The sequence below is a fragment of the Elephas maximus genome, chromosome 7 (assembly GCF_024166365.1).
Source record: "Elephas maximus indicus isolate mEleMax1 chromosome 7, mEleMax1 primary haplotype, whole genome shotgun sequence".
Lineage (NCBI taxonomy): Eukaryota > Metazoa > Chordata > Mammalia > Proboscidea > Elephantidae > Elephas > Elephas maximus.
Window position 1 is genome coordinate 40,703,576 of NC_064825.1, and position 12,919 is coordinate 40,716,494.

The window sequence follows — 12,919 nt, forward strand, 5'->3', positions numbered from 1 at the left end:
TTCAAAAGAAGGAGCATGTCTTAGTTATCTAGTGCTGCTGTAGCAGAAATACTACAAGCAGATGGCTTTAACAAACAGAAATTTCTTCTCTCACAGTCTGAAAGGCTAGAAGTCCAAATTCAGGGCAGTAAATCCAGGGGCAAGTCTCTCTCTCTCTGTAGGCCCTGGGGGAAGGTCCTTGTCATCAGTTTTCTCATGGGCCTAGGAAATTCTCAGCATGGGGACCATGGGTCCAAAGGACCTGCTCCACTCCCAGCTCTTCTTTCTTGGTGGTAGGAGGTCCCTCTCCTCTCTGCTTGCTTCTCTCTTTTGTATTTTGGAAGAGATTGACTTAAGATAGAACCTAGTCCTATAGATTGTACCCTGCCTCATTAACATAACTGCCTCTAATCCTGCCTCGTTAACATCATAAAGGTTAGGATTTACAATACATGGGGCAAATACATCAGATCACAAGATGGAGGATATCTTAGTTATCTAGCACTGCTGTAACAGAAACACCACGAGTGGATGGCTTTAACAAAGGGAAATTTATTTTCTCACAGTCTAGGAGGCTAGAAGTCTGAATTCAGGGCACCAGCTCTAATGGAGGACTTTCTCTGTCAGCTCTGGAGGAAGGTCCTTGTCATCCATCTCCCCCTGGTCTAGGAGCTTCTTAATGCAGGGACCCCGAGTTCAAAATATGCACTCTGTTCCTGGCACTAGTTTCTTGGTGGCATGAGGTCCCCCTGTCTCTGCTTGCTTCCCTCTTTTCTATATCAAAAGAAATAGACTTAAGACACAACCTAATCTTGTAGATTGAGTCCTGTCTCATTAAGATGCCTGCCACTAATTCCACCTCATTAACATCATAGAGGTACAACACATAGGAAAATCACATCAGATGACAAAATGGTGGGCAATCATGCAATCCTGGGAATCATGGCCTAGCCAAGTCGACATGTATTTTGGGAGGACACAATTCAATCTCTGGCAAAGGATAACACAGTACTGGGAATCATGGCCTAACCAAATTGACACACATGTTTTGCGGACACAATTTAATACATAACATTCCACCCATTGGCCCCCCAAAATTCATGTTCTTGCCACATGTAAAACACATTTAACACATCATATCAGCCCAAAAGTCTTAAATGAACTCCAAACACACATTCCATGCTGGGGCAAAATTCCTCTTTATCTGTGAAATCTAGAATACAAGTTATCTGCTGCCAAAGTAAAATGGTAGAACAGGCACAAGGTAGACATTTCCATTACAAATGGGAGAAAATGGAAGAAAAGAAAAGATAACAGGCATCAAGCAAGCCTAAAATCAGCAGAACACATTACATTAGCTCTCAAGTCTCAAAAATAATTCTTTGCTCTCTTAAACTCTTTAGACCATGGCCCTGTCCTCCAGACTCTGGTGTTGGCCACACTCTCCTAATTCTGGGTTGAGGCCACTCAGCCCTGGGCTTCAATTCCACCTTCCAGGCTCACTGGAATGGCAACTCTGCCTCCTTGGCTTTGGGCAGTCCCATTATCCTAGACCATCTAAGTGGCAACCCCACAACCTTCGCCCTGACAGCCTCTGTTCTGCCATGGGAGCATGGCAGTCCTGCCCCCTCAGCTTTGGGCAGCAGATCTGGCCCTATCCTGCTGGTACTCATAAAGGCACCCCCAAACTCTAGAATCGAGTTGGTGAAGGTCTGACTTTTTGAAACCTAAGACTACGACCTCACCCTTTAGCATCCAACAGGCCATGGTTCTACCCTTTGATACCCCAGAAGTCGTGGCTATACCTTTGAAACTGAGGTAGCCCTGCTTCCTGTGCTCCTTGTTTCTTCAGTGTCTGTTTCCTGGTTCCTTGGTCTCTTGGCCAGAAGGCACTCAGCATTTTTGCTTCATGGGCCTGCAAACCTAGCTCCACCAATGAGTATCCAGAGGCACCCCACTCCAGGAAGCCTCCTGTCCGAAGGCACTCAGAATCTCCTAGTTCTGCTGCCTCCATTTTTCTGCCACTGCTTCTCACTGTCTACCCTGTCTAAGGTATTGCAGCTTTCTTACTTCCTTCTGAGGCCTCACTAAAATTGCCTCTGATGTCCATAATTCCACCAACAGTCTCTTCAAGGTAATCTAGATTTTCACTGTTAGGCACTTTAAAACTCTTTCAACCTCTACCTGTTACTCAATTCCAAAAAACTGCTTCCATATTGTAAGTACCTGTTAAAGCAGCACCCCACACTCAGTACCAAATCTGTCTTAGGTGTCTCGTGCTGCTATAACAGAAATACCACTAGTAAATGGTTTAACAAATGGAAATTTATTCTCTTGGAGTTAGGAGACTAGAAGTCAAGATTAGGGCACTAGCTCAAGGGGAAGACTTTTTCTCTCTTTAAGCTCTGGGGAAAGGTCCTTGTCGTCAATCTTCCTGTGGGTCTAGGAGTTTCTCAGTGCAGAGACCCCAGGTCCAACAGACACGCTCCACTCCTGGCTCTTCTTTCTTGGTGATGGGAAGTCCCTCTCCTCTCTGCTTGCTTCTGTCCTTTAGATCTCAAAAGAAATTGACTCAAGTTACAACCTAATCCTGCAGATTGTGTCCTACCTTATTAATGTAACTGCCACTAATCCTGTCTCGTTAACATCATAGCATAGAGGATAAATAAAAAACAAAACAAAACAAAAACAAAAATACATAGGATAAATGCATCAGATCACAAAATGGAGGACAACCACACAATTCTGGGGATCATGGTCTAGCCAAGTTGACACACATTTTGGGAGGACATAATCCAATCCATAACAACATGTAATGAGGGATATCATTGCTGATGTCAGACAGGAAGTGAACAATAGTTCATTGCTCTCTGGAATTTTCATATGCAGAAGGGATTAGGAGACAAGAACCAGTATAGGTAGCTGTAAATGAAGTTCTGGGGGTACTGAGAGGATGGAGGAACTAGGAAGGGAAACTACATGTATGAGAAGAGCCTGAAACAATAAACAGGATGTCAACAGGCAAATCTAAGGACCATAGAAAACATTTCATGCTCAGTGAATTCTGTGAAAACAAAGTTGTATGTGGGTATGTGTTCAAGGAAACAAAGGTGGAACATGGGAAGTGGTAAAAGTAACATGTGAAGGCCTATTATGTGCCAGGTAGTTTCTACATTCATCAATGTATTTAATTTACTTAATTATCACAATAAACTCAATGAAGTGGTACTACTATTATGCCCATTATCCATATAAAGAGACTGAGGCATAGAGAAGTTACATGCAATGGTGAAGTTCATAGAATTATTAAGTAGAAAAGAATATTCAAAGTGTGGTTTCTCTTACTGGAAATAAAAGTAAATAATTTCCATTTATTCATTCACTTCACAAATATACATTTGACCTCGATGTATTTGTGGTGACCAAAGCAGTCACAGTTTCTGATGCTAAGGGGCTGTCAGTCTTTGATCTCCTCTGTCCCAGGTATTTAATCTTAATCAATTATTTTATTTATTTATTGATTTTTGTATGTGTGAACACCTCGTTTCATCTAGCATGGATCATATGTGTTCTGGATTGAGGAGAGGGAAAGATTTGCTGAGGCTCCAGCTAAATAGAGCCTATGGTAACCCGTTGCCATTGAACCCATGGTAAAGAATTAAAAAATAATAATAAGACTCAAGTGTGTGTGGATGTCAGTCTGGTACATTTTACAAGTGCTAAATTGAAAAGCAAATCAATAAACGGTCTGCCGTGGGACTGCTGGAAACAAGCCATTGTCCGTGCTTAAATTAAAAGGCTGGACTGAAGTGTGGCACTACTTCTGAAGTGTGTGACAGCGTTGGAAGGTTACATTACAACGGATGCTGCAGCAATGGTGAGGTAAAGAAAGAAGGCAAAACGGTGCTGGGAACCCTGGGCAAGGGTCTGGGTCAGTCAGTCCATCTGGGCATTTTTGGCAAAACTGTAGTTTTATATTTATAAATCTGCAGGTTTTCATGTTTTCCTACCCCCAAGGTTTTCAAGGGGAAGGGGTAGAACTAAGATAACAGAAGAAAATTGTGATAGGGCATAAACTTTCTTGAATTATTAGTGAAATATCATTTAAGATTCCAGGGAGGAGGGCTTGGGCCAAAATGCCTTCAGGCAGGATTTTAATTTTCAGAATATTTATGAATCACAAATTTTCATTACTACAAGGTTTACCATGATCTTACTGCCTCCCTTCAACCTCTCTGAGCTCATGTCCTATGACTCCTAACTTGCACAATTTTTCACAGCATACTGGTCTCCTCTCTAGTCCATATGTCCCCACCACAGGGCCTTTGACTTTCTTTTCTGTCTGTTCAGGATTCTCTTTCTTCAGATGTCCTTCTTCTCAGTGCTTCAATGCCATATGCTCCACAACACCTACCATTTTAAAATCACAGTTAGGAATTTCTATCCCCCTTTCCTTACTCTATTTTATCCTTAGCACATGTCACCTTCTAAAATACTTCAATTTATATATTCTGCTCATTATTTGGAAACCCTGGTGATATAGTGGTTAAGTGCTACAGCTCCTAGAAGAAGGGTCAGCAGTTCAAATCTGCCAGGTGCTCCTTGGAAACTCTAATGGGCAGTTCTACTCTGTCCTATAGGGTTGCTATGAGTTGGAATCGACTTCATGGCACTGGGTTTGGGTTTTGGTTTTTTGCTCATTATTTATCGCTTGGTTTTTCTACTAGAATATAAATTCCACTAGGACAGCAGTTAGTTTTCTATTTTCAGTGATAAGCCCCATGTGTCCAAATGTGCCTGGCACATCATAGGTTCTCAATAAATGTTTATTGAAAGAATGACAAGATATCCTCATATTTAATATCCCACATTTGCACATGCAGGCTCACATCATCTTGCACGAATGTTGTTGTTATTAGATGCCATTAAGTCGATTCTGATTCATAGTGACCCTCTGCACAACAGAACAAAACACTGCTCTGTTCTGTGCCACCCTCACTACTGTTGCTGTGCTTGAGCCCATTGTTGCAGCCACTGTGTCAATCTATCTTGTTGAGGGTTTCCCTCTTTTTCACTTACTCTCTATTTCACCAAGCATGATGTCTTTCTCCAGGGACTGATCCCTCCTGATAATATGTTCAAAATATGTGAGACATAATCTTGCCATCTTTGCTTCTAATGAGCATTCTGGCTGCACTTCTTTCAAGACAGACTTGTTCATTCTTTTGGCAGTCCATGGTATATTCAATATTCTTCGCCAAGACCACAATTCAAGAGTGTCAATTCTTCTCCTGTCTTCCTTACTCACTGTCCAACTTTCACATGCTTATGAGGTGATTGAAAACACCATGGGTTGGGTCTGGCGCAACTTAGTCCTGAAGGTGACAGCACTGTTTTCCAACACTTTAAAGAGGTCTTTTGCAGCAGATTTGCTCAATGCAATGTATTGTTTGATTTCTTGCTGGCTGCTTCCATGGGTGTTGATTGTGGATCCAAGTAAAATGAAATCCTTGACAACCTTAATCTTTTCTCCGTTTATCATGATGTTGTTTATTGGTCCAGTGGTGAGGATTTTTGCTTTCTTTATGTTGAGGTGTAATCTATACTGAAGGCTGTGATCTTTGATCTTCATCACTAAGTGCTCCAAGTCCTCTTCACTTTCAGCAAGCAAGGTTGTGTCATGTGCATAATGTAGGTTGTTAATGAATCTTCCTCCAATCTTGATGCCCTGTTCTTCTTCATATAGCCCAGCTTCTCACATTATTTACTCAACATATAGATTGAATAGGTACGGTGAAAGGATACAACCCTGACACACACCATTCCTGACTTTAAATCATGTGGTATCCCCTTGTTCTGTTCTAACAACTTCCTCTTGATCGATGCACAGATTCCTCATAAGAAGAATTAAGTGTTCCAGGATTCCCATTCTCTGAAATGGTATCCATAATTTGTTATGATCCACACAGTCGAATGCCTTAGCAAAGTCAATAAAGCACAGGTAAACATCGTTCTGGTGTTTTCTGCTTTCAGCCGGGATCCGTCTGATATCAGCAATGATATTCCTGGTTCCACGTCCTCTTCTGAATCTGGCCTGAATTTCTGGTAGCTCCCCATTGATATACTGCTGCAGCCACTTTTGAATGATCTTCAGCAAAATTTTGCCTGCATTGTTTGAAAATTTCTGCATTTGTTTGGAACACCTTTCTTGGGACTAGGTATAAATATGGATTTCTTCCAGGTAGCTGTCTTCCAAATTTCTTGGCATGGGCGAGTGAGCACTTCCAGCGCTGCATCTGTTTGTTGAAACATCCCAATTGCTATCCTGTCAATTCTCAGAGCCTCGTTTTTTGCCAGTGCCTTCAGTGCAGCTTGGACATCTTCCTTCAGTTCCATCAGTTCCTGATCATATGCTACTCCCTGAAAGGATTGAACGTCGACCAGTTCTTTTTGGTATAGTGACTTTATTAACATAAATATTAGGTTAATCCTAATCCACTTGAAAGTGTTGACTGTGCTCAAAATGAAATAGGGAGTTGCTTATAAATCTAGTGGGAAAACTTACCTAAGGATGAAGATTTGATCTATCAGTGTCCTATAGAACTAGTTGTGTGAACTAAACATTCTTTGTCTTCGGTAGAGTTTGTTTTTTGGAGGGTGGATGTCTTAGGCTGGATACTCTAGAGAAGAAAAACTATTAACGTGTATAAATATATATTTAGAGAGAGATTTATATCAAGGAAATGGCTCACGTGGTTGTAGAGACTGGAATGCCCCAAGTGTGTGGGTCAGAATGGAGGCTCCTCCTGATTCACGTAGCTGCAGAGGCTGGCAAACCCAAGATTGGCAGGTCAGTGAGCAAGGCTCTTGCTCATAGCCTGTGAAGATCAATGAATTCCAAGATCGGCAGGTAAGAATGCAGATAAAGTGCTAACTCAAGTCCCAAGAACCGGAGGTCACATGAACAGGAGCCAGCTACAGGATCCAGCATGAGCAAAAAGCCTTCAAACCTTGCCAGAATGTCTGCTTATATTCAATGCAGGCCACATGTCCAAGAAACCTCCCTTTCAACTGATCGGCTACTCACAGCAGATCCCATCCTGGGGGTGATCACATATCAAATCTCAACAGGGAAATGATCACAACATTATACGACTACCAAAACATTAAGAATCATGGCCCAGCCAAGCTGACACACAATCTCAGTCATCACAGTGGGGATGGTCACAAATTGGAAAGCTCTGCCTAAAGGACCATGATATTTAGTATAAAAATTCTTGCTTGTAAAATTAAGAAATTGATAAGAAAAAGACCAGAAAAACAGAAACCTATCCAATTTTATTTCTTCTTTTCAAATCCTTTAAAATAATTGGGTTAAAACAATGTTTAAAAGGGAGCCAAAACTGAAATGAACCCATTTATGTAAAAAAGAAGATGGAGAAAAAGAAGTTAAAAGTTAAGCCCAAGCAAGCCAAAGCTCTATGTTTGTTTTATGTATATTCATTTACAAAAAAAGAATTTCATGTAAGCAAATTCTTAATCTTTTATCTGTTCTAAAATAGATAAAATAGTGTGTATGCTCATTGATGAGGCTAGAAGCCTTTCGCTGTTGGTTCTATATAGTGTTTTCATCTTTAACAATTAGGATGTTTTCAGATATTACTTGTTATACACACATGCACACATGCTCAGCTGTTAAACAAAAGGATGGAAGTTTGAGTACACCTACAGGGACCATGGAAAAATGGCCTGTCGATCTACTTCTGAAAAATCAGCCATTGAAAACCCATTGGAGCCCAGTTCTACTCTGACACACATGGGGTCACATGAGTTGGAATTGACTTGATGGTAGCTGGGTTTTTTTTGTTTTGTTTTTTAATTCTGAGGCCAGTATATTTTTCAGGTAAAAAAATGCAGGTTCAGATCAACAGATATCCTTTCTAGATAGTTCGTTTCTTTGTTCGTTTCAGGTTACCTAATCATTGCTCAATCTACCATCATTAGCTATTGTGCTTTACTATTAAAAAACATAACAAAAAACACTTGTTTTTCTATTAGGCTTTCTTCAAGATTAGGCTTTGCTATTACAATAATTGACTATGACAATGATGATCATGTTAAATCTATAGAGCTTTGCAGAATGCCATCTCAAGTGGTTTCGAATCGATTCTGTGTGGAATGAAATACCATTATTGAATAGAGATGTAACATGATTAGATTTAGAGTCCATAAGCTTCTCTATTTTCAGAGTGGAGGCTGAATCCACCTGAAGCACATTGGAGACATATAGACCAGCTCACACAGTATACCTCCTTTGAGTGTGCCTCAGAATGAATTGGAATAGGGGGAAAATACTGATTACTGATCTCTATCCTAGGAATCAGAATTTTTTGGAGAGACTACAAATACTATTTTTTCTCTAAATTAAGAAAAAAAAAAAAAAAAAAAAAAACCAGTTGCCTTCAACCCTATAGGACAGAGTAGAACTACCTCATAGGGTTTCCAAGGAGCTCTTGGTAGATTTGAACCGCCAACCTTGTGGTTAGCAGACATAGGTCTTAACCACTATACCACCAGGGTTTCCTTTTTTTCTCTAAATGTATATAATATGCAAGTGAACATATATAAGTATATATATAAGTATTAAAAAAGTATATGCATATATACACATGTATAAGCATACACATATATTTTAAGGTTACCGGGAAATCCTGGTGATCATCCAAATGGGGGAATCTCTGGGTAAGAAGACAATTGCAGCAAACCAAGTAACCTTTGGAGAGCTCAGGAGTAGAAAGGAAGGGACAGAATGGGAATTATATAATGGAGAGTTCTGTTGAGAAACTGTTTGGATAGAGAACCTGTTTTTAACATTCTGAAATTTATACATGTTAGGGTGGTACCTTAACCTACACTTGTTTCACTATTTACATTTCTTATCATCATTTCTGAAACAGGCATTTTCATCTCAACAGGCCAGGTGTATTTAGAAAGGCAGGCTTCTTTCTTTTTCTTTTTTGAACCAAAGGAGCAGAATTCTAATGAAGGAAGGGAAAGACTGGGTAGGCTAAAGAGGAGTGAACATTGTAATATTTGCCTGTTTCTAATAGAGAATCTTTGGCAAAATGAGAGTTTCATATGAATGAACAGAAAGCATACTACTTGACTTCTACTTCTTATTTGTTTGCTTCTTGTCCTGTGTACAATATATAGACATCTTTGTCCAGCCTTCTCTTAGGCTAGTCTTCTCCTTCATTACTTAGCTGCTGTCACACAGGTTTTCTTTCAGTTTCCGGTCTCAGGGCCTTTGCCCTTGCTCCCTGTGTCTGAGGCAATCTTTTTCCTGCTGCTCAAATGGTTGCCTTCTACTCTGTGTATAGGTTTCTGTTTAATTTCCACACCCTCAGAAAGACTGTTCCTCACTTTCCCACATAAAGGAATCTCCCTTTTTTTCCTCCACCATCTTGCTCATTTCCTTTATAGTTCTTATCATAGTTTCAGATACAGTTTTTCAGTTTATTTTCTGTCCTCAGCACTATGTTGTGAGGTCAAAATGGTAGGAACCATGTCTCCTTTTTCATAGTGTATAGCCAACTTCCATCAATGGGTCTAACAGACACTTGACATTCAATTAGTATTTGTTAAGTAAGTGACTGTGGAAATTCAGAGGGAAAAAAGCAATAACTATAGAATACAAGCATAAATATAGCTAAAATCAGGAAATTTGATCTCATAGCCTTATGCCATATCTGTTCGTTTCAGGAGAAGGCAAAATATAGACTTTTAATCCATGAGCTAATCATGAAATTAAGTTTCTTGGGGCTCCAATCTCCTAGTAGGAACTTTTAATTGGAGAGCAGTGGTGAATATTTCACCTGAACATCCACTGAGGATTAGGTGACCAAGAATTAGACCCCGTGTATCAGTCTACAGCCTCAAAAACTCCTTGGAGTGAGACAGTACATGTCAACTGAGGTTGTCCATTTCTATTTTGGCAACACCAGAGTTTGTAGGAAGAAGATTTGACAAAATTTTGCCTTCCTTTTGAAACTAATGGCTTTGTCATCATGAGAAGGGCCTGAGGCTACAGGTGGAGGTATACAGGGGTTTCCACTAACAGCTACTTGCTAAACTGAAAATACTTAGCTACCTTGTCAAGTCCTGGAGCTGTTTGATTTCCTGCAGGAAATGTTTGCCTTTGAAAACTCCAGTGGAGAAATAGCTTTTTCACCTTCACTCAAGAGGATGAGTTTAACATTGTCTGAAGATGAGATTCATCCCCTGGAGGAGGTGCAGAGCATCTAATGAGCTTAGGTCCAAATAAGAATAACAGCAGAGAGTGGATTCCAACCCCCATTCCTTGGTTTCATAAAAAAGTCTGTTTGAGATGTTTGCATGCGTTCTGTATTAGCTACGTAGTGCTCTAATGTGGAAACACATCTAGCCACGTTATACATCATGAAAGGCGTGTGATTTTGCTCCTTGGGGTGTATTTCTATTTAAATACTCAATAATGCATTTATAGCCAGACATGCATTTGTACCTGTTTCATCTGTAATATGAGCCCTGCTTCTGGCACTTTAAGCCGGAGCGACTTATACCCATGGACTTACATATACACTCCCCACAAACATGCATATATTCACCAGAACAATGGCTGCCCAGAGGTCACTCTCAATAACTACTTCAGTGAACTCACTGAAGTTGCTTACTAGCCAGTGGCTACTCTTTCTCTCATGATTTCCTCCCAAGTCTAATACTGCTCTGAAATCCAGCATCTAATTCTGGCCCTTTGGGCATTTCTCTTGTCTTTGCTCCTTCTGCCATTTGGATTTTCACTTGTCTCATTCCTCTGTCTCTGTGCATCCCATTCTGCCTATGGTAGAAGCCCCTAGTTCTGTCTTCTTAGGGCCTAGGTCCTAGTAGTGACCTTTTGGCTAGTAATTTAATTATGCAAGCTCAACAGAATATGGGAGTTAAAAGTATAAATTATTTTAAGCACTAATCATATAGATTTAGAAATACTGTATGTAATCAAAATGGAAATTGGACAGAACTACCTTTAACAGTAAAACTCTAGCTTCTACAGCCAGAATGGTTTCATAGCAAGATCCAGCCACAGAGGAGAGTACAAATTAAGCAATGGAAGAGGATCCTATAAGCAGAGCTCCATCTAGATGTGTTTTGTTTTCTTTTACCTTATAGTTAAGTAGTAATTAAATCCCTTATACCACAGAAGAACATATTTTAACTTTATTTTGTTTTGTTTGCGAGAAGGCCATAAAATATTGTGATGCATACATCTCTTGAAGTTTTTTACTACCTGTCCCCTTCTAACTGATAACCCCCTAGCCTTCATTAACTTGTTTTTTACATTTTCCTTTTTTAGAAAATTATTTATTTTGTTGTTGTTGAGAATATACGCAGTAGAACGTATACTAATTCAACAGATTCTGTATGTGCAATTCAGTGACAGGATTACATTCTTTGAGTTCTGCAACCATTCTCACCCTCCTTTTCTGAGTTGTTCCTCCCCCATTAAAACAAACTCACTGCCCTCTAAGGTTACTAACTAATCTTTAAGTTGTTGTCAATTTGACCCCATACTGGGTTTTAGATAGTTCTTAAAAGAGCACAATGCTCAAGGCAGACTTTTTTTTTACTAGTTACGCTAAACTATTGTTGGATTTTAAGAAGATTTCAGGAAATATTTTTGGTTTAAAATTTAAAGATTATCCCATGGCAATAGTTTCAAGGGTTTGTGCAGCTTTCTTGGCTCCAGGAAGTCTGAAGTCCATGATAATTTGAAATTCTGTTCTGCATTTTCTCCCTTTTTATCAATATTCTTCTATGTATTCTTTGATCATAATGTTCAGTGAGAGTAGCCAGGCACCATCCAGTTCTGGTGTCATGGCAAAGGAGGCAGTTGTTCATGGAGGCAGTTGGCCACACCTTCCATATCCTCCTCCTATTCCTAACTTTCCTTCTTCCTCTGTTGTTCCAGGAGAATAGAGACCAACTGTTACACCATCAGGAACCTTTTTTTTTTTTTTTAACAATTAATTCTAACTAATTTGCTCTACATTTTACTTATTTCTTCCTTATTATCTGGCTACCCTATTAGAATATAAGCCCTATGGAGGTAATCAGCTTAGTATTATTTAAATAATAGAACTTTTTAGAACTAATTCCATATGGATGATCAGACGGATTATAAATTATATACCAATAAAAAATGTTCTTTAATGCTGGGCTCCTTAAATGCTCTTTAATTGTATTTGGGAATCTTGTCTATTCCGAAATACTACCTGTTCTGGGAGCGTAAGACCTATAATCAGGTATAGAAGCTCAGTTCTAATACTGATTATAAGACATTTTCTGTGCACACCCAGAGATAAAAACTAACTCACCAGTGGACTTCCTTTCACAATGTGTTGGCCAGACAAGCATTACACTGCCAAGCCTAAGGAATCGCTGGACAAGGGGAATGTTTCTACCAATCAAGATTCACCATACGGATCTTAGGAAAAGCCCATCATCTCCTTCAAGACACATCTATTCAATTGTAGAATAAAATCAAGATCCCGTTTCCAAGGATGAAGCAAGCCCTTTCTTTGGAAACCAGGAATTCATCATCACCTGGTTCTGGTGTCGGCCTTAATGCTAATCCAGAGGTCAAGTTGTTTGGCACATTGATAGAGTTTCCAGCTCTCAAGAAACGGAAGTCCATGGAGTGTGCACGTGTGTGTGCGTGTGTGTGTGTGAGAGAGGGCATGTGAGTCTACGATAAAGAACCTACAATGAGAATAGAAAACTGTCCTGTGGACAGTAGTGTTGCTCTTGTTGGTGATTATTATGACCCTGGTCCCCACGTTTTATCATCAGAATGTTGTTTGGCAAACCTGAGCTCAGGAATCAAGGTTCTTATTTAACCTTAAGG